Genomic DNA, 23009 nt, shown 5'->3' on the forward strand with positions numbered 1-23009 from the left:
CATGTAGCATCAAAAATTTTTCTAATATTTTTCAAATGGAATATTAAAAAATTTTGACTTTCCTCATATGTTTATAATTTTCTTTTTAAAGTATTATTTTTGTGAACTTACAAAACGTATAAAATGTTGCGAAGCCGCCCTACCCATGGGGGCACCATGGACGTCGGAATTCACCAACGGACTCTAAAACTATCATATACCATACTTCCTCCTTAAATATCAACATTACACTTATAAGGAACACATTTTTTATTGAATAAACAAAAATAATTCCAAAATTTACAAAATTAAGCAGATTGTACCAGTTAATTGAATTTAGTTATTTACAAAAAAAAAAAAAAAACAATATTACCACAATAAGATACTTTTAGCATAATATTCGACTTTAACTTCCAATTATAGTGTAGTGTATTTCATAATATGAATAATGTTGGTATTTCTAATTATTTTTAGTACGAAATACTTGGATTCCTATTCTTCAGTAGTTGTCTTTTAGCGGTATGAAATAAATTGTTGATATCTCAAAAGGAAAACAAGATATCATAAAATATACCGTCAATGAACTATATCTTTGGTACAATGCCAAGATGATAGATCTTCATTAAAGTCACAATATTCCCCTTAACGTTTTTTTTTTGTAGCATTTGTAGTTTTCATGAAAATCGTCGGTGGCGTAGGCGCTCCAGTGGCGAAGCCGCCCCATGTTAAATATATCGTCACTTATAATTAGACATCGGATTTTAGCATTTTGGATCTAGACGTTTTGAGGGTCAATTTTTGATATGCAAAATATATTGCCAAAAAATATGCAAGCTTTGTTTTTTGCCATTTAACGTCGATTTTATTTACAGATTATGATGTTATTGAGACTCTCGAGATATTCCTCTACAGCAATAAATCTGGACTAATAAGACTTAAATACAGACATAAACACAAGGTGAGAAAATTTCCTATAACCCAGCGTTGCTATTACAACATAAGTTGCTTTCCTATAAGAATTTGTTCAAAAAGTACCGTACTGGCAAAATTACAAATATTTTAAATAATTCAATCAGAAATGTCAAAATCAACGTATCCAAATATGCTGATAGATAGTTTACTCGACCAAAATTGTCTAGCAGAACAACGAAGGAACTAGAGTTAAACATCGCCATTTTTGTTTATAGAAAGCGCATTTTTTAGTTTTGAAATAAGGATAATTTTTTAGCACAAAATGGGAAAAATTAATAGAGTACCATTTAGTACATGCTAAGTATCATTTTGCAGGTTCTGAAATATAGCAATAATTAGAAGTATACATTTTGAATTGGCACATTCTAGATTTTAATATAATTTATAGTTTTTAATCCTTTATTCCGTTTATACATACATAAATTGGCAATATTGGTTCTCTGTGACCAAAAATCTTCTGTGGACAAATTCTCGAAATGCCGCTTTAATATTGATGAAATGGTTTTAGTTTAATGCACTAAAAATACGTAATTTTATAATATTGATCTGGATTGTACGCATACATTTTTAATTTTTTTATTTTTAAACATTATTATTGTTAAACCCATCCAAGACGAATAAATAGCGAAATGAAGAACACCCAATTATTAGTGCGATATGACATCACTTAGAAAAAAACACAACAGCATGGTAAAAGAAGAAGAATTTCTGCTGGAAATGCATTTGGAATGCTAAAAAAATATAATTTTGTTTGTGCGTGACCTTTTTAACATTTAAACATAATAAACGTTATTTTAGTCAATGATAGGCAAAAGTTCATTCACTGCTGCTACAGGAAAACAATTTTGATAAAACAGTCGTAAAGTTATCACCCTGTTGTACACACAATTAATTAATTTATGATACATTGGTTTTGTATATAGGTTATAAATAAATATTATTTCTTAAGAAAAATATTATCCGCAATCTTGTCAGTAAAGTGTCCAAAGATACTATACACCTAAACGGCAAAGACTTCAAGGAATCTTAATTTCCAAAAAGATGACATTTCACACCTGCCCCCTATCTTGTTTACATCCTGATATTAATAAAATAAACGTCATATTTCTAGCTCTACTTCCACAATCTGATGGTCTTATTCTGTAATTTGGGAATATGTGACTCTTGTTGCACAGTAATAGTACGGTTACACTAGAGTTTTTTTGCCGGTTTAACCCACTTCGAGAGGATTTATTTGACGTTTGCGCTATGGAATTGACATTAGAAATCCAAACCCACTGGGTTAATCCAGTTAAGTGTAACCGGGGTATAAATTGTAACCAGTAAAGAAAGGATCAAAGACGGACAATGCCGACTATACGATCCCCTACACCATTCCAAATATGTAAAAAAATAAAATCGGATGAAAATTAAAAAATGTCCGGATTATCAAGTAGAATAATCTCACTCTTTCTTCAAGTAGAGCACTTTTTAGTTCTACGAGTATATTTCATTTAAGTGTTCGGTTTTAGCAAATACAATTTAAAAATTCAAATTAGATCACACATTCCAATTTTTATCAAAATTGGTGCACCTAATAATTAAAATCAGCAAAATTTGAATGAAGGTTTCCATGCGATGACGTGATTTCATGACATCTTTTGCATTGGTTCAAACGAAGCCGTGAAAGATCCGATATTTCATTAGCATTTGAACCAATGCAAAGGAAGTCGTGAAAGATCCTATCTTTTCATCAGCATTTGAACCCATTCCATCGATCCAATAGAAATGAATTTTGTGTTTTTATTTATACACATTTTTCTAAATATATAAGATTAATTAAATATATTAGATTATTATAGGCTTGATGTTGTCGGAGACTCGAAATCACAACCAACGTTGTTAAAACTCTCGTCGCAATGTTGATGTCATTGCAAAGGGTTGGTGAAAATGACATGCCAAAGCATTGGTGGAAATGACATGCCACAGCATTGGTAAAAATGACATGTTAAAACATTGGTGTAAATGACATGCTTTGGATCCAAAAATGAATAGCATCTTTTGGGGTCCACGTTCATACAAAATTCATCGATGAAGATGCTAAAAAGATGACATGCTAGATCACTTTCACCCATGATTGAATGGCATCTTTGGCATCGAACATTTTGCTGGGTATATATGATAGTTATATCCAAATCAGAACCGAATCTTACCAAAATAAATAGGCTTCGCCCTGTGGCCAAAAAATGATCTCCAATTTTTAAGCAAATTGGACAGTAAATGCTCCCGGTACTTTGTTTACAAAAATACATGGCCAGACGGACGGAGAGACGGACTTGCCTAAATCGGCACAGAAAGTGAATCTATGCAGATCACCATAATCCATTTAATTTCCTTTTGAATGTTGCAAACTAATTAGCAAAGATATAATACCCCTTATATAATATTAAAATATGGTTATATATAGCTTTGTTCCTTTACTTTTTAATAGTAGAAGTAACAAATGAGAGAAATGTGAAAATTACTCTCACGTAACAAATTTTGCACAAATGTAAAGCAACGGAAAAATAGTAGATCTTGCAGCAATGTCAAAAATACAAACAAGGCTGCCTAAAACAGTGCTTTGCTGTGTTTTTTATATTTTGCCTTAATTGTCAAAAAAATGTCAAATTAACAGTTTCACTTTTTACACCAGGAAATTTGTCGAGCAGAAAGTAGTAAAAGAGAACCCCATTTTAGCAGGCTCTCTCTTTAATTTTGCTTCAAGCTTTACTACTTTAAGGAACGCTTTTCGTGTTAACGTACAGGAACAAAGCTTATATTGTAATACCATTTGTATTATAAAACTATGTAAAAATATAAAATTTAATAAAATATGAACGATTTTATATAAAAATATAAGCTGCCATTGCATTCAGTTTTCTTCGAAACGAATTTTGGTCCAATCAGAATTTTCGTATCTTTATTAATAAAAAATATGCAGATATGCAAAATCCGATGTCCACTTATATGTAATAGGGGGCAGATTTATGCTCCTTCTTGTAGACTGGGCATAGGATGCTCACGTTCCAATCGTCGGGTAACCGTTCCTCGTGTCAGATCGTGCTAACTAGCTGGTGCATACATATACCTTATCAGCGTGTCACCTCCGGATTTGAGAACTCCTCCACTGGTAATCCATCGGCTCCTGCTGCCTTATTATTTTTCAGCCGGTTTATGGCTGTCTTTACCTCATCATGGTCGGGCGGTATTCATTCAATACCATCTTCTGGGATCGGATCTGTGGTATCTTCGTCGTGTTTGGTACTACTGGATACCAACAGTTTGGAAAAGTGCTCTTTAAATATCCTGAGCACACTATCTGTATCAGTTACCAAATTACCTTGCTGGCCTCTACAGGAGGATGTGCCTGTACCAAAGCCAACAGTTTGATGTACATCTCGATTTTTTCATACTCCCGCAAGGATGCCCGAGCTTCTTTAACAAATTGTTACGTTTTTCTCCAAAATATTTTGTATATTTGGAAATTTCAAATGAAAACGTATATTACTCTGAAGTTTCTGTTTTGAGAAACATACGGTAAAATCTAACATACTTATTCTTGCCATGTCATTTCATTATCAAATAACCTTTATACAAGGTGGCGCAAAAGTAATCTTCCGATGTTTTTGGCTGTAATTCAAAACAAAAATGAAAAAGTTTGATTCTTCTTGTGGATTATATTTCGAGAATATGATATCAGATAAATGGCCTCCGCCACAGTTTATTGTCATTTGAGCCCTTTTTATGGCATTTTCCATCATTTTGGCCAAAACTTCCGGCGATAGGTCCTCACATTCTTGGCGGATATTGTCTTTAAGAGCTGAAAGAGTCTGAGGATTGTTGACATAAACCCGCGACTTCAAAAAGCCCCACAAAAAGAAGTCTGGAGCGCCTCATCACTCATGATTATTTTTGATGAAAAATCATCTTCCTCTTGGTGGTGATTAAGGATGGCTTGATCGTATGTTAGACGCGATTGGCGGTCAGCATCTAACAGCAGATGCACCGTCTGGACTTTGTACGGAAACATCTTCAAATCTTGTACCAAAATTCGCTGTAAAGGCCGTCAATTGATACCCATTTGCGTGGCACGTCGTCTGGTCTATGTCGACGGCGCTTCCATGACATCCTCGGCTACAGCAACAATATTCTCTGCAGAACGGATACTCCGGGGTCTGTCATGCTTGCAGCATCTCGTGTTGTGCCAGTCTCTTCGAGGCGAGCGGCTAAACGTCTGCGACGAAATTCACGTTGTGCCAAAGCCACCGACCGATTATTGGTCAAATAAATAGTGACCAATATTCCGCGTTCTGGAGCAGTGAAGCGTAACATTGTTTATTAACGTGTATTTTGCATGTGTTTACTACACAAATGTCATGTGTGTCATGTGCATGTGTTTACTACAGAACTGACATTAGGGGCCAATCGCAAAAATTATAGCATTTTCTGATAGGAAGATTACTTTTGCGCCACCTGTTACATATATCTGTAGTGAATATACAAGTTTTGAGGCTTTTACCTCATCCTGTATTCAGTAATGTGCGGATTAGAAGTGCATAAAATGACATGGACAAAGTGTACGATATATCAAAGGTTTTCCGTGGAGTATATATCGAAAACCAATTAGAAAATTGTTTTACCGCCTCAATCAAAATTTTGTATTCCTATTTTAGATAAATTTGTTGGTAAATAGTAGGAGAAAATAATGGAGAAGATTTTATTGTTGTGAGTCATAAATGCTAATATCTGCTATAAGTAGCATACCTACCCGATTTTTTTTTCTATCATCAACAGAGTCGTAGCTGAAAACAACCGAAAGCGAAATTAATGCTCAAACATTGATTATATGGTACTAAAATCTGCTGTAATTTGTATTGTATATTGTACGCTCAGCCTTTAGGCTAACGATAAAAATGTACCTCATCGATTTAATGGTTTCAGACTTCTAATACGTTTTGACGAAATCCGCGTCCAAAAGCTCTAAATTTTACGGCGACCAACTAAAATAACGTTTTGACACAATAACTATCAAATGGAATAACTTCCAAAATTAGGTCCACTTCCAACATGGACTACATCGGCCCATTCTTTCATGTATCTTCTCCTCAAATATGTAAAACTTTTGCGCTTTTTGCGGATTAATCTTTGGGCATAGTCCTTGAAAAGTTTTTAATGTCATCGAGTCGATAAATATCTACTCGTACAATTAAGATAGAAATAAGCCGGAATAACTATCATAAGGGTATCAGATGGCGTTTTTAGGCTTAAACTATTTTGTCAGCCATTGTAATTCTGTAACTCATTTTTTGGTTACCGACAAAAATCGCTAAAATTAAAACTCAAAATAATGAATGAAAAAAAGAACAATAACATTTCATACATTGTTGCTTTCCGTAGAATTTAGCGACAACTTTAAACGAAAAAATAGGTTTGAGAATTCTACTACTGTTTACCCAAAAAAAAATTACAAATTGTTACAGAATGTTGTCCGTTATCACAATTTTTGGACAGGTCTTCAGTGAGAACTTGCAAGTTTTTCGGAGGTAACAACTTACCGCCAAAATCAGCAATGCCAAAACGATTTAAAAAAAATATGTGCGGTAGTGGTACTACACGATCTGACAATAGATTATAATATCATTGACGTGATTGAGCATAGTATCAAACAGCTCAAACAACATTTTTTTATTTGAATATTTATTACCACTGAGTATTAACTCATCAAGCAATATTACAATAATTAATTTGTACAAAATTTAGCAATGAGAGATTGTGGTGAGTATATAATTCTTTAATTACTCTCTAAATATGCGGCTTTCCAGTCTTATGTGGCCAAGTCCATTGGAGATGTCCGTCTAAGTCTCCTGCCGTTTCTGTAATGTGTTCACAATAGATGAATTTCATATCTGCGTTGCTGTGGTGAGGTATTTTATTAGTATACGTCTGGGCTTGTTGTTTTATTTCGCTCAAACAACATGACTGCACGAATTATGTAATGACCATGTCCATTGATAATTCCACAAGCTGCAAATAGTGAAGCACTTAATTCGGTAAGACTATTATCCCTTGTTATTACCAGCAATGTCTTAAACCCAAATCCTATCTTTAGGATTATTTCGGTCTAACCTTCACACGGTGCTCTTGAACCAACTTTAAACGAAAGGAGCTTACACCTGGGAAGTTTTTGCGGATTCTTAAACTACAATGTTCATAGATGAGAAAAATAAAAAAATCAAAAATGGTAAGACCTAGGAAAAAAATTACGAAAGGCACTTTTGTAGAGAATTTTCACAGCTTTAAGATTTTCTCTAGTCCCATTTCGACAAGGTTTACCGTTTTCAAGCAAATCGTGAAATCCTAACAAAAAACCTAAAAATGTGATCTAATCTATATCTCAAAAATGGTAAAACCAAGGAATAAATCATAACCGTCAATCCTCTAGATAAATTTCACAGCTACAACATTTTCTTTAGTCCCATATCGATAGGACTTGCGGCTTCCCAGCAAAATCGTGAAATCCTTTTTTGATTTTTCACATCTATAAACATTGTAGTTGCAGAATGCACAAAAACTTCTCAGGTGTAAGTTCCTTTCATTTAAAGTTGGTTCAAGAGCCCAAGTGTTATAAATTTTTTAAGTGCAAAGAAGCAAAATATTCAACGATTTATACTTTTATGTCATTACTTAAGATTAGAATTTAAGTAAAAACCCATTGAAAACGAATATGATTTTTAATTTCATTTCCTTATCAACATTTCTTTTTATAAAAATAAAGGTTTCATTTGAATTGGAAAAGGTTTCTTTTTATTTGGAAAAGTTTAATTTAATTTGGATATGCTACATTTGCACAAATTAGGCCAATTTTTGTGTTTTTCTATCCATATATGAATAATATTCAATGGAAAGATTTTTCAGTTATTGCGTCAATTCTGTTGGAGAATTTGGTTAAGAACTTCAAAATACGGGCGGAACGTTACCGAACGTGCTCTGATATGGTTCATTTTCAATTCTAAACGTCCAAAGACTACTATATTCTCTCTACTCTGTTCCAAATTTCAAACTTGTATCTAAAATATTGTGAACTCTCTCTATTGAATTTTTATACTTTGTGTCAATATTGCATATAAAATCAACTAAAAACCTTTAAAATACGTTTACGTAACGCTACACAACATTTTTAACTTTTATGATTGTTGGTCAAGGTGCCGCCTAGGTGTGGTGTACCACTCAGAATCGACCATCCTATTTTGTTTGAGCGGAATAGTCACCACATGACCAGTTTTGCCGAAGAAACAGGCGACCATTTGCTTTAAAGTGCTTCTTCATCCATGAAAAACTATCATTAGATTTGGCTCGTCATTGAAGACCAGCCAAGATCACCCATATACGTTAACGTGACTGAAATTTTCAGTGAAAAAACAAAATATGTTCTCTTTATTCTCATCTGTCGTGGTTTAGCAAAGGAAAGACTCGCTCACAAACTAATGCACAAAATATTTTGAGCACCAACGTTGAAGACCCACACGGTCGATTTATGTTTTGTTTCGAGCTCATACTTATACATACATAGATCCATAATTCGTCACCTGTGACGATCTTATAGGTGTCTCCTGAAGCTCCGCGATCTTATTTTTTCAAAATTTCTTTGTATCGACACGACCATTTTTAGGGATTGTCAAGTTGTGCTATATCTAACGAAAACAAACCTTTTTTACAGACAGTATGTATGCTGGTGGAAGAAATCTCAATGGACGCTTCTATCTGACGGTATGTCATATGACGATCTTGATTAACAGTTTACACATGTCGTCAATGTTTTCTGGCACAATGACCGTTTTTGGACGACCTCCGTCTTTGATCGAGCGTCAGCCACGATTGAATTCATTTACATTCATTTACACGCCATACAAAAATTTACTTTCATCGATGCACTTTTGTCGTGATAATCTACATCGAAAGTTGTGAAAAATGATTGGACGGAAACATATACAAGAAAATTCCACTTTTTTGGCAAATTAATTTTTTGAAGTCATTGTAAACGAAGCAACTCATGGTGGTTGCGTACTGGTACGCTTATGCTAAAAAATGTGAAACTTTCCAATGAAAATGTTATATGGCTCCTGGCAACACTTAGATCTGCCTAGGCCAGAAATTTATATACTCATAGTAGCCCTCTTATAAGTCTAAAACAATATTTTACATCATTGTTAAATAAAAAATTTTCGCAAACATGAAAGTCCAAAATTTTGGTCTGAAAGGAAATCCTGGTTACCTCCCTGTAAGGGCCCTATCCTTTTCTCATATGTTTTTTTGAGGCCCAGACTTTTGGCATTTGCTAATAAGCGGTATAACGATACTCTGAACACCGAATTTTATTAAACAGTGCATTACTTATATAGAAGTTTCTGACCTTTGCACCCATGCCCATGCTCCACCCGTATGACCCGCCACTCCGCCAATGAAGTACGCATGACTAATATCGGTTTTAAAATTTGATTCACTTAAAACAAAAATATACAATTTGAATCTTAAAAAACGTATGTTTTACAAAATATTGAAGATTTTTGTAAAACTTGCATTTTTGTTGCAAATGTATTGGCCACCACTGTATGTCCGCTTCTGGTAGGGGTATTCCCAAAGCAAAGTCTGACAATGGAAGAAGAAAGGATCACCTTTAAAATTGTGCAAATACGTTTAGCCCTAAGTCATCTGTTATAAAAGTCAAGGTGACTGATAACTTTAGTGCCTCTCTATCCATGAAAAGCTTATGAACAGGCATAGTGGTGTAGGGTATCACACTAGACTAGTTTTAACTCAAATTGAAAAAAATCGATGCCGGATTTTTTTTGCGGCACCCTCTTAAAGTTTCTGGTTTTGATAGATTTTAAGATTGCAAAGTTTGAGCACAATTGAGACCTAAAAGTTTCCATAGTAATTTGTATGGGGCCAATGGTGAATTTTCACGAAATTGCTTTAAAGGCCGCAACTATTGTCCAACCGCAGAGAAAATTTTACCAGTTCATTTCTGTGGCTTAAAAAGTAATCCTACAAAAACTTGTGAAAATCGGCTGGATTATTATATATATAGGGCCCAAATTACCAAAAATTGCCCAAATATACTATTGGAGCTATATACAAATCTTACCCATTTTTCATAAATTTTTGTGGGATTGTAGGATATTGTTTTGTTTATAAAACAAGTAAAAAGAATCAGTCGACTTTGCCGACAGATATATACCCTCAGACTGTGTGAATTGAAATACTTCTTTTTCAAAAAAAGGTATGTATTTAGGATCTTTCAGAATTTTGGGCATATAAACTTGCCGTCAAAAATATGGATTTGGATTAAAGTTCAAAAGTTTTGCGGGGGAGATACCTAAAGGAATGGACCGACAGAGCCCATTTTGGAATAGGGCCTTATTTTGGGAGTCATTCTTCTCTATAAATATCGCGTCCACCAGTCAGTTGGTTTTAATTGGTCACCATATAATTTAGACCCACGAAAAACATATTATGGCTGTAAACAGGGACAGGGAGAAGTACCTTCGGCACACATTTCCAAAGGATCCTCGATCAGACCCTTAAACAAAAGTGTTGAACATTTGTGTGGGTGACAGTGGACCGATAGGTCCCACTTTTGAGCATAAACTAAGTTTGGACTCAATATTTCGGGATCCAAAGTTTGGACCAGCCACTGCACTTGCTCCTGGGGAGTTTTTACAGCTTTCGGGTCATTTTTTCAAGAAGTGTCGACTTACCACTCAAAAAACTTGTACCATCGTAATAGGGACCTTGATTGCAGCCTGTTGCAAGAAAAATCAGTACGATTCGAGAGGAAGTCCTAAACTGCACTTTTCCGAAATTTTGTGTGGGAGGTACCCGAACGAGTTGACATACATACATAATCCATATTACAACCTGATCTACGTATCATAGACATATCACGGTGTGCAAAGAATGGACCAAATCGGTTACTGCCTTCGAGAGTTATCGTGCACACCAAAGGAGTGGACCGATATGGTCCATTATAGAACATGAGTTAAGTCTGCACAAAATATTACGAATGCCAAATTTGGAATCGTCTTATTTTATTCTTTGGAGAGTTATCGTGCGCTGGTAGTGGTGGCAGCGGGTTCTTACAGCTTTTGGGCATTTTTTTCAGGAAGTATGGACTTGTCCCTGAAAAACATGTACCGCCGTGATCGGGGCAGCAAATACAAGCTATTACAAAAATCAAAGCGTTTCAAGAGGTCCTAAACTGAAATTTTCCGAAATTTTATGTGGGAAGTACCCGAAGGAGTGGAACGATTGAGTCCATATTGGAACCTCATCTATGACTGGTAGAAATTTCACAATGTGTAAAGTGTGGACCAAATCGGATACTACCTTTAAGAGCTATCGTTCGCACAATTTTTCCGAACATTTTCGAACTTTTGTGGGGGACGTACCTGAAGGAGTGGACCGATTCATCCGTTCGAGAGTTATCGTGCGCATCAGCCAGACAGACAGACGGACGGACGGGCATTGCTAAATCGACTCCAAATTGTCTGATTTTGGATTTCGTCCAAACATACTTGGGGTCTAAAACCGTTATTTCGATGGGTATAAATAGTCTAGAGTTGAAAATATTGGAAAAAATCTATGAGTACTTCTCGAAGTTTGGTTTATGTGCATTCATATAAAATATATATAATTGTTCCACAAACATCCCAGAGGGTCATGGGGGACTTCTCTCATATCAATGAGTGAGTGTATCCCGATTCATATTCGCTCAATGATATGGGACCTACTATTTATTGCCGAGTCCGAACGGCGTGTCCTAAGACACCACTTGTAGAGAAGTTTTACATGGCTGAAATACTCAGGAAATGTCGCCAACATCACTGTGGGGTACTTTGCTACTTTTGAAAATTTGAATCGATCCCACGACCTTTAGCGTGCAAGGCGGGTGTACATACCATTGCTCCACGGTGGCAACCGCATTCATATAAAAGGAAGGAAGAAAAGAAAAAGAAGATTATTGGGTTGTTGAGATAAATCCTGAAACTTTTTAAACGGAAATAGAGTTCAAATCCACAATTTGAATTTATATACATTTTAAATCGCGTAATTGTCAAAATCACTTGCGGGCAAGATTTTCATCTGCAGCAAGACCATACCTCTCAATTTGTATATATTTTTCGAAATTTAATTTGGAGGCTAATATGTCAATGAAGAACCGCGGATATAGCAGTAGCATCACACACAATTTTAAGGATAAAATGAATATAGCTCCCTTATTAGTGAAGTTTTTAAATCTTTGTTTCCGCAAAAACGAAAATACTGTACCAGTTTTTTCATGGCAAGGGAAATGAAAAGCGGAACACGCGATAAAATGCTTGATATTTTCAGAAACAGTTTTAGGTTATTATCCTATTTTGGAATTTTTCGTATCTATCGTTTTAGTAGATTGATTTTCACAGGTAATGATTTACTAGATCAGGAAAGTAAAAATCTAAAATGGAGTATGAGGAAATCGAATGAAAATTGTAAAAATTAGGCCCGAAAAATATGATTTAAAAAAATGTTCGCATAAAATGTTCGGCTACGGAGTGAAGCTGTTGACTATACATTCACGATATATGTATCAAATAACTCAGAATCGCGAGTACTACAATCCTATAAACTATTTTTAAAAAAACTGTTTGCATTCGCGACTAGAAGAAAATATCAAAAAACACATAAAATCTGGCTTTAAAATTTCAGCATCATTATCGTAGACGCATATGACATTTTGAAAAGTTATACATTAGATAGATGGAGATCCTTATTTAGTTAGCTTCTACTTTTACTTTGACAACAAAATCGTAAAAAATGAGGTTTAATTACAAATCGAGAGAAAACAAAAAAGACACCTTGGGTTCAACCCATTTTTAACATATATACGCACAGCTTCCACGCAAATTAACTTTAAGGCCAATTTTTTTTTTGCCCCGTCCAAAAACATTTCATTTTATCCAAAAGCATTTGATTGTATAATATTCAATCACAATTAGTGGGTTATAAAAACGTAAGCCTTAGCTTCAAAAATTTATTTTAAATCATATTTTTTAAGAAAACAATTTTAAACACTTCCTTATTATTTTTCTTTTTTTATGAAAAAAAAAGTTAAAATTCAAAAAATATTTTAAGTCGCAAATAAAAGTGGACAAAACTAAAGGATCCCCTAATTTAAGGAACAAAAAACTAGTGAAATAAATATTTGGTTTCGTATCCTTTATTCTGGATGACACACGCACATCTTGTAGCCATAGAGGATATTAACAGACTGTTTAAAATGATTGCGTAAGAAATACTACCAAACTGTGTGTTTTTCAAATTTGTTTTTTGTTTTGAAGCAAAAGCAAAGGAAATAATAGTTCGGAAAATAAAATTTGGGAGTGTTTTACTCACTTTCGTATCGACAAACATAAACATAATAATACTGCATAATTACTGCAGACGAAATAATTAATTTTCGGAAATTTTAGCTTAAATCCTCTAATACAGAAAATCGAGAGGAATCGTTATATGGGAGCTATACCCAACAGTGAACCCAGGTTAAAAATTTTTGGTGGGAAAGTTTTACGACCCCTAGGAACCCTAAGTACCAAATTACAGTAATTTAATTCATCGAAAATAATCCTACAAATCTTTCCCACTGCTATGCGTTCGTCGATTTTCGACGAAAAAACTCATAACTAATTTGTTGGTATTGCACACTACAGCAATAAACAACAGTTCGACGATGTCGAGAATCGACGAACGCATAGCAGTGGGAAAGATTTGGTTTTGTTTGCAAGTGAAGTTGCTAGAGTTTAGGTAGTGCCAAAGAAATTCTCGATCAGAGTGTTTCTTTGCGCACGTATCTATCTGAGCTAGCAATTGACACTTGGGTATAAAAAGTTTCTTGTTGAAAAACAAGAAATAAGGGAACTGATGAAGATCTGCGGCGAGATCTGAAACTATAGTATTCCCTGCCTTACCCCTTGATAAACATCGCCAATTTTTTTCCACTAATAAATTAAAGTTGTTTTAATAAAATATTAAAACAACGACTATGGGATTAAGCCTGGCTATTTTGAAAAACAACATAGAAGTCGTCATCCCAAACAAAAAACGCCAACCCTCCCATTTTTTATACCCTCCACCATAGGATGGGGGTATATTAAGTTTGTCACTACGTTTGTAACTACTCGAAATAATCATTGTAGACCCCACAAAGTATATATATTCTTGATCAGCGTGCAATTCTACATCGATATAGCCATGTCCGTCCGTCTGTCCGTCTGTCCGTCTGTGGAAATCACTCTAGCGTCCGAACGGATTGACGTAGGTTGATGAAATTTTGGGAAAATATGTTATATTTACGTAGGACTTTTGGTATTGAAAGCGGGCTATGTAGGTCCACGCTTTCGTATAGCCCCCATACAAAATGACGCGTGACGCGTCGTCGTTTTAAGGAATTTTTAAGATATTTGTCCCATTTTACCACCGAATTGGTAGTAAATTGGTACTTTGTGTCTCCAGAGGCCAGAAAACATTCCTATCAAAGTTGGGTTATATAGGTCCACGTTTTGGTATAGCCCCCACATAAGGCCCCTTATAAAGTACGCGTCATTTTAATATATTTTGAACGTAATGGACCCATTTGACCAAAGAATCGGTTGTAACTTTGTATTTTGTGTTTCCAGAGGCTAAGAAACATTTCTACCATAAAATGTTTATATAGGTCCACGTGTTGATATAGCCCCCATAATACAATATCTCCCGATTTTCGATATTTTGAACGTTTTAGCCTCATTATCACACCGAGATGGCTGAAATTTGGTATTTAGTCTTCTTTAGGCGTATAAAACTTTCCCCCAGAAATTTGTAGGTATAGGTCAACGCCATCATATAGCCCCCATAGAACGGTACCTTCCGAATTTCGGTATTTTGAAGGTTGTGGCCACATTAATCCACCGAAATGGCTGAAATTTGTGGTGGAGGGTATAAAAAGTTCGGCCCGACCGAACTTAACGCTTTTCTTACTTGTTAATATTTGTGGTTAATATATATGTATTTGTAAAATTGCGTATTTTTAGGTCTTTAAACTAAAATTACGTAATCAGGATAAACCATGGGTTTCTTATAATGTATGTGAAAATGCGTGGGAAGTCAACGGCTATGGTCTGGTGGAAATATAGATGACATATGGGTCCCAAGATGCACACTTTTTGCGTGGTCTTAAATAATATAATGATGGGAGTAACACCAGCTGTTTGGGGGAAATTTATGGAACTAACCCTTAAAATTGTATCATGAAGGATTACAACAAATTTGTTAGGACATAGCTACTTTTGTATAAGTGGTTTTTGAACGCAAAATTAGGAAATATTTTCGTTTTTTTTTCGTTAAACTTGATACTTACATTTTAAAGATATATAATGTAAATAGAGATTTCATTTCTTTGGTGACCTATCGTGAAATTTGATGGAAAATGTTTTTGTCTTTGACATTATTCCTCCAAAATTATGTTTTGTGGGTCAATTCTAAATAAACTCAGATGAAGTACGACTTTAACCCTAAAACGTGGTTTTAGTTTTTAGTGATTCCTGGCGATTAGACAAGATTTACAGATTTGGTGTATTCAGAAACCTGTAATAAAATTTTATGACGAATAATTTTGTGGAATATTTTGATCCGATGTGATCACATTTTAGTTAAAGGTGTTTTTGAACGATTTTCGAAAAAGGGACTAAAAAGAAGCATTTGGTGAACCGCATGAGGGTCAATGTTAATGTTAAAGATACTGTATACCTAAAATGCAAGGGTTCCAAGATATCTTAACTCAAATATTTCGAAAAACAACTGAAAATGGGCGGAACTTGCCCCTCCTACTTAGGTTAGTTCCCGACGTAAATTTTAAAAACGCTCTACTTTCATAACGTACTCAGTTTCTCCCATCATTTTGAAACAAATTAAATTTTGTTGCTAGTTAGTAAAATAACAATTCACAGAAGAGGGGTAGAAGCGTGCGAATTCAGTCGATGACCAGCAAAAAAAAATCATTCATATCGACAAAAATTAAAAAATCCAGACTTGAATTCATCAAGACCCATCTGAACTCGATTGTCCAAAAATTGAGGACTGTGCGGTTTTCTGATGAATCTAAGACTAATTTAAAGGATTCAGGTGGCACAAGTCGAAGATCAAATGGGCGACGGTTAAATCCTAAATATTACAAAGGCTCTGTAAAACATGGTTGCGGAACATATGTAGGTAATGGTCTGGAATTTTTTTTCTCGTGGCAAGGGATTGAACCAATTCATACAATTAATGGAATTGTGGATCGTTGATACTTAGATGGATATTCCAAGAAGATAAGGAAGGTGGTTAAGGAGTGATTCCAAAACAATTCGACAAAAGTGCTCCATTAAAGTTGTTTTCTTAACTTTACTTTCATAGTTTGTTAAAACATTTTTTATATATTTGACTTTAAATACAAAAAAAAAATACCGCTATTGACACCCTACCTTACATTAAACAATGGAGAAAATAAAAATAATTAAATGTTTATATATGATATTTAAATCATGAACACATTACGTATACGCTTTGCCTAACAATGAATGTCTTATCGTCAGCGTAATAATTGAAACGAAAAGAAAAAAAAAACAAAAACAATTTTGGCACTCACATTCGTCATGTACAAACAAGTACATACATACCAACATACGAACCAATTTCCCTACAACAGTTTGTCCTTTGACATCAAGGACAGCAACAACACGTAACACATTTAGCTACGACAAAGGCCAGACTTTTACTTTCGTACGCTTACATCGAACGAACGAGTCACTACGTGCAACAAGACATCAATTATTTACTAGAACAACAAAAAACAAAAACACCAACAACAAGAAATAAAAACAGCATTACACGAGGCCATGTAAAGAGCAAAATCAATACCGAATTTCTTGTTGTTTTGTTGCTTCTGAGAGCAGTTTAAAGAGATTTACAGTGGGGAGGCGGCAGAGAATAGGCAACAGCTGTCGTCAATTTTGTAATTCTTCTTTACCATTCTAATATAATAAAAGAATAGAATTAAACTGTAAAAGGAAATGGATAAGTGGTTGAGGGAAAGGAAAATGAACGCCAATATGGCGTCGTATTTTACAAAAAGCATTAAACAATGCCCATGATATACAGAAAAACAGGAGGGACATAACTTAATTTTACTTCCGGCAGTAAATAAAATAATAAAATATCAAACCATGGCTACCACTGACATAAAACAATCAAACATGTGAATTAAAATAAACGCCAGAGAGGGAGGAATGTTTGGAATAAGGTTTGCAAAGAGTATACACACGTTCACATACATACCACATACATGCATGTACGTCGTATGTACTCCACAAAATCGTAACAAAACAAAATCAACGTCGATCGTCGTTTGTTTATGGCATTTTGACATTTCTTATTTTTAAGCGTCGTTTATTTTTCGTTTGGCAATATCAAAACAAAACCCACAATAAACAGAACGTGAAAAGCAAATGCAAGTAAGCAACAACGGTCAAACGCTGAGAGGAGAGTGAGACGTCAAAGAGAACAGTTAACAGAGAGCACATCAAAATTATGCGTGCGTGTGTTTTTGTAGTATTCTAACATAGAGACGCTATGTTATTAACATTTAAGAGCAAAGCCACCTTCTGTGCTCTTTGGACACAAACAACATTTCACCATTGTGTCGGTTTCTCTACTTCTGCATTCTCTTTTCCCCTCTCCCAATGCTAAACAACAGATGACGACGTTTACGTTTTAAAATACGAGACACCAGCTGTCGTGGCCATATTGAAATTCTTTTGATAATTTTGTTTTTTCTTCATATCAGAAAAATAATTTTGAGTCTTTATTTTAATAACAAATTTAAGGCATTTTTATGCATGCTTTTCCATACTTCTTACATGCAATGGAAAATTTAGAATCTGGGCTTTCTTATGGTATACAAATTTCATACAAATCTAAACGTTTTGTGGGCACAAAAACCATTTTAAATTTGTAATTTTAGGGAATTGAAAAACTTAATTTTTATCTCTTTTGTAAAGTGAAATTTTTGTATTTCACATGAACTGAACGGCGACGACGACTGTCGTTGATGAAGGCGTTATTGTTGGGTGTGTGTATGTGTGTTGTTGCTTTTTGCAAATTATCGCATATTCCGAACTTTCGTATCAAGCGACGTCAGTCAGCAATGCCAACAATTATTTTTTTCCATTTGTAGAAGATTTGTTGGTTTAACTTTCACAATGCTAATGATGATCTTTGAAGGGAGTTATAACAAGTTCTATATAAAATTCTGATTTGTAGTTACTGATCGTATTAATTGATTACTTATTAATTCTTTTAGATATGATCGGGTCGATCATTTGGTATCTATGTAGGTACTGTTTACCAATTAATTGTTTAAAACTCAAAATACTTATGTATATATGTACATAATTAATTTAATACCTTTTAGTTTGTTGAATTGTAAAAACAAATAATCAATTGCCATATCTTGACTGCTTGCTACATCAGGGGGGATATACAGTCCGGCATGTACCAGTAGGCGACATCTTTTGTATTTTAACACAAATACATAACTAACAAGTAAGAAAAGTCTATAGTCGGACGGAGCCGACCATGGGATACCCTATACCACTATCCCTGGACAATCGCTCTCCACGGAACTTATTTTCAATGATTGTGAAAATTTAAGTATCAAATATAACAGATGTAATGTATAATACTTATGACCAAAACCAAAAAGTTATCTAGCATGACAAAGACATTTTTGTAGTAGGAAAGGAAAATTTAGTTCACACAAACTAAAATGTAATGAAACCCACTTATGTAGTACTACTACTTCCGTTGTTTAACCGCTACGTTATTGATTTAACCCGCATTTAACCCGCTAAGTATTATCTGATCTTCACGTTGGTTTGTACGCTTCTTCTTCATCATAAACTCAAACTTTGTTCAAAATTTTGCGGGTTATTATTTTGACCTATAGAGCCGCTACAAAATTGGTTAAAATTTTGTTTTTGGTCCATTTCATTCCCTGAACATTTCACGATCATCACCAAAAACTAATAATTTCCATTCTGGCCCGAACCCAACCTCCTTAAAAAATTCGTTACAATCTGTCCATAATTGAGGCCTTAAGCTTGTTTAAAATTTTTAATGGACGGACACACATCGCTAAATCGCTTTATCTTGTCGAGATATGAATTTTGGCATACCAAATAAGGAGTCTAGGACGAATATTTCGTGGTGTTACATAAACTTTTGGAGAGACAATATGTAGCATGGGATAAAAATGTGGTTCTCTACACAGAACCCATTATATATTAGGTAGAAGGCCCGTTATCTAGCAAACAGTTTATTGCAATTTACATCAGAGGAAAGGTCAGTAGTTTTTCCCATATGTAGGCTACTTTGCGAAATATATATGTCCTCAAGGAATTAAAATATCGACCATAAATAAAATTTTATATTTTTCATACAAAAGTAATGGTCTATTTCACCCGCTAAAGAATATCAGATCATCATTCAAAATTGTAGGAATCTTTTTCGACCTATACTCTTACCCGGTGCAAAATTTCGTGACTATTGATGTATAATTGCGACTTCTAGCGAGTTTATTATTACACTACAAACAAATAACGGAATATATTAGGCTGTAACTCTGTTATCTGATCATGCACACCAACATAATTGGCATCAATTGAAAGGTCAAGCGTTCCACTTTCAAGTATATCTCACTTGTCCGGAATGTCACTTCCAGGAATTAAGATATAAGCTGTATATTAAAATTTTTCACAATTTTCACACAAAAGTTTTGGTCCATTTAACCCTCTAAATATTATCCGATCGCCATCTCAAATTGCAAGCTTCTCCTTTGTGATATACTCTTACCTTATTTTAAATTATTTAAATTATTGGGACCTACAGAGCCGCTAGAAAATTGGATAAATATTATGTTTTTGGTCCATTTCACCCGCTAAATATTTCGCGATCATCACCAATAAGAATAGGGATCTATTCTGATCTGAACCCGACCTCCATACACAATTTCGTGACGATCGGACCATAATTGCGGCCTGGAGCGTGTTTACAATTTATAATGGACAGACGGACAGACACACACCTCAAAATCGCTTTATCTCGTCGATATATGAAGATTGGTATACCACGTTGAGGGTCTCCGACGAATATTTCGCGGTGTTACATGAATTTTTACCAAAACAAACTTATAATACCCTTTTCCACATTGTGGTATAGGGTATAAAAATTACTAGGTATAACAAAATATGAAAATGATTTTAAAATTGTTTCAATGATATTGTCATCTAACTTTGTGTAATTTCATTGAGTCTATTTATTTGATCGGAATTTAACGTTTTGTTGTCGGACCATAAGAAAAGAAGTAACACACAATACTTCACAATACTTCTGACGTCTGTATAATACGATGTACAACGTTTGGACCACATCGGTTTTTCACTTCGAGGGTTATCTTTGTTACTACCCAGTTTAGTTGGTGCCGACAGGTTTTTTTGTGCTTTTGGGCCATTATCTCAAGAAGTAAGGACTTGGCCTGAAAAAACGTGTACCGTCGTAATGGGGAACTTTTCTAAATTTTTGTGTGGGAGCTACCAAAGGAGTGGATCAATAGAGTCTATATTGGAATCTCATCTATGTCTGGTAGAAATTTCACGATGTGCAAAGTATGAACCAAATCAGATATCGTCTGTAATATAGATTTTGGAAATCCTTTTGTTGGAAGAACCTCCATGCAGAAAGTGGGTAAAATAGATCCACGTTCGAATACAGGGATTGCATTTGAGAATATTTCGAATAGAGATACACAGTGTTTTAATATGGAGGGTTCAACAGTTTTGTCCGAACATAACGCCTTCTCTTCATTAAAATACATATCCAGATTCACACACTAACTTCACTTCCATTAAAAAAGTTTTGTATTATTGTAAGAAAATAATATTATTTTATGTCATAAAACACGAAAAAATTACTATTTTACCGTGAAAGCCAACTAAAAATTCAGAAAATTACATTAAAAAAAAAAAAAAATTAACAGGACTCGGGCGATAAATACTACGACTCATAGACTCGGAATCCATCTAGCAGTACTCTTTGAGACTACGCTTTAAAAAAGCTCGGCAAACTTTTAGCTAAGGCCATGTTTATACTATAGCCTTTTGCAGAGTTAACCTTCTTAATGAGGATTTATTTGACGTATACGCAAAGGAATTGACATTTGAAACCCAGTGGGTTTGTTAAATCCGGTTATATAAACGTACTATAAGTCCTGAAATGGTTGTTGTTTCCGTTTATTCCTATCTTTATTGTACGAGTTGATGTTTATGGACTCGTTGACATTAAAAACTTTCAAAGGACTAATCTCTTCTCTCGGCACAGCGGTGACAAACTTATGAAAAATTTTAACTTTTGTTTTCAGGAGAACAAAAAAGTATTCGTATCAGTCGAGTTTGCCGACAAAGATATACCCTCAGGCTGTGTGAGTTGAGACTTTTATCCGTAGACAGATTGAATAAGGGCTATATAACCAAAATCTTTTTCCTACAAATTTTGTAGTCAGGGAGTTTCAGAATTCGTTTTCTTTTTTGGATGCATAAATTTCCGACAAACTACACTTATGTTGAACTTTTGAGAGGAATGTATCCGAAGATGTTGTCCCATACAGACCCTCTTGGTACTTGATATATGTACGTCTGGAAGTAATTTTAGGATGTTTAAAGTTTCGGTCAAATCGGAAAATTGACATTTTGTGTTGGAGATACCTGAAAGAGTGAATCCTTATAATCCATTTTCGAACCTAATATACATACATATGTCTCGAGGAAATCGATTTGCACTTTCAAGAGTTAATGTGCGTACCATTTTTGGGAAACATTTTAAAGCCTTCTGGGGGAAGTGCCCGAAGGAGTGGACCGATACGATTTAAAGTTTGGACGAAATATTGAGAGATCCAAAATTTGGACCAAATTTAGTGATCTGTTTTAGCCAGACGGACGGACGAACTGAGCTAAATCGACTCCAAATTGTTTGAAGCGGGTTTCGTCAAAACATATGATTAGTCTGAGACCATTATTTCGATAAGGTACATTTTTATCGTAAGCCTAAAGTCTGAGGATACAATATGCAATACAAACTACAGCAGATTTTAATATCATATACCCAATGTTTGAGCATTAATTTCGTTTACGGTTGTTACTATTTGTTACTGATAAGAAAAAAATCAGATGGGTATGCTTTTATTAGCACTTTATGATGCACAATAATAAATGTTTCTCCATTATTTTCTCCTACTATTTAGCCACAAGTTGATATAAAATCGGAATACACAATTTTTATTAAGGCAGTAAAACAATTTGCCAATTGGTTTTCGAGAGCAAATAATTTACAAAGCACAATTTTTTCCCCAGGTTAGACTGACTTCCGTATCGTCAGTTGCTTTACAAATGACTGAAGTATTATGTTTCTTAACGCCGTTGTACTTAACTACTGGGAAGCTACGTGTATCAAAATGTCAAAAGTACGCATTTTTAAAACAAACATGTATCATTTTTATTTTGATAGATTTAGTTGTATTTTCGAGGAACAATGAGTGTGCAACTGAAATATTTTGACGAAGTTTAAACAACACAAAGCAATTGACGATACGGAAGTCAGCCTTATAGTTACCGAATATAGACAATAACTAATTTATTTAAGCAACATATTTTACTTTTCATACTTTCATACCAATCCTAACAAAATCTGACAATTATTTAATTTTTAAAGCAATATGTATTAAAATAAGAATTGGTTGTGTAAAAGTGCGTTTTTACAGTGTTTTATTTAACTTGCTTTGGTGTGTGTTTAGTTCAAATCTGGTAACTCATTTTTAACACAGTTGCAGTTTACCAATCGAACTAAAACTTTGCACACTTTTCAGATGTGAATGA

This window comes from Musca autumnalis, unplaced genomic scaffold (genome assembly GCF_047663935.1).
Source record: "Musca autumnalis isolate F117 unplaced genomic scaffold, ASM4766393v1 scaffold_3, whole genome shotgun sequence".
In the NCBI taxonomy this organism is placed as follows: domain Eukaryota; kingdom Metazoa; phylum Arthropoda; class Insecta; order Diptera; family Muscidae; genus Musca; species Musca autumnalis.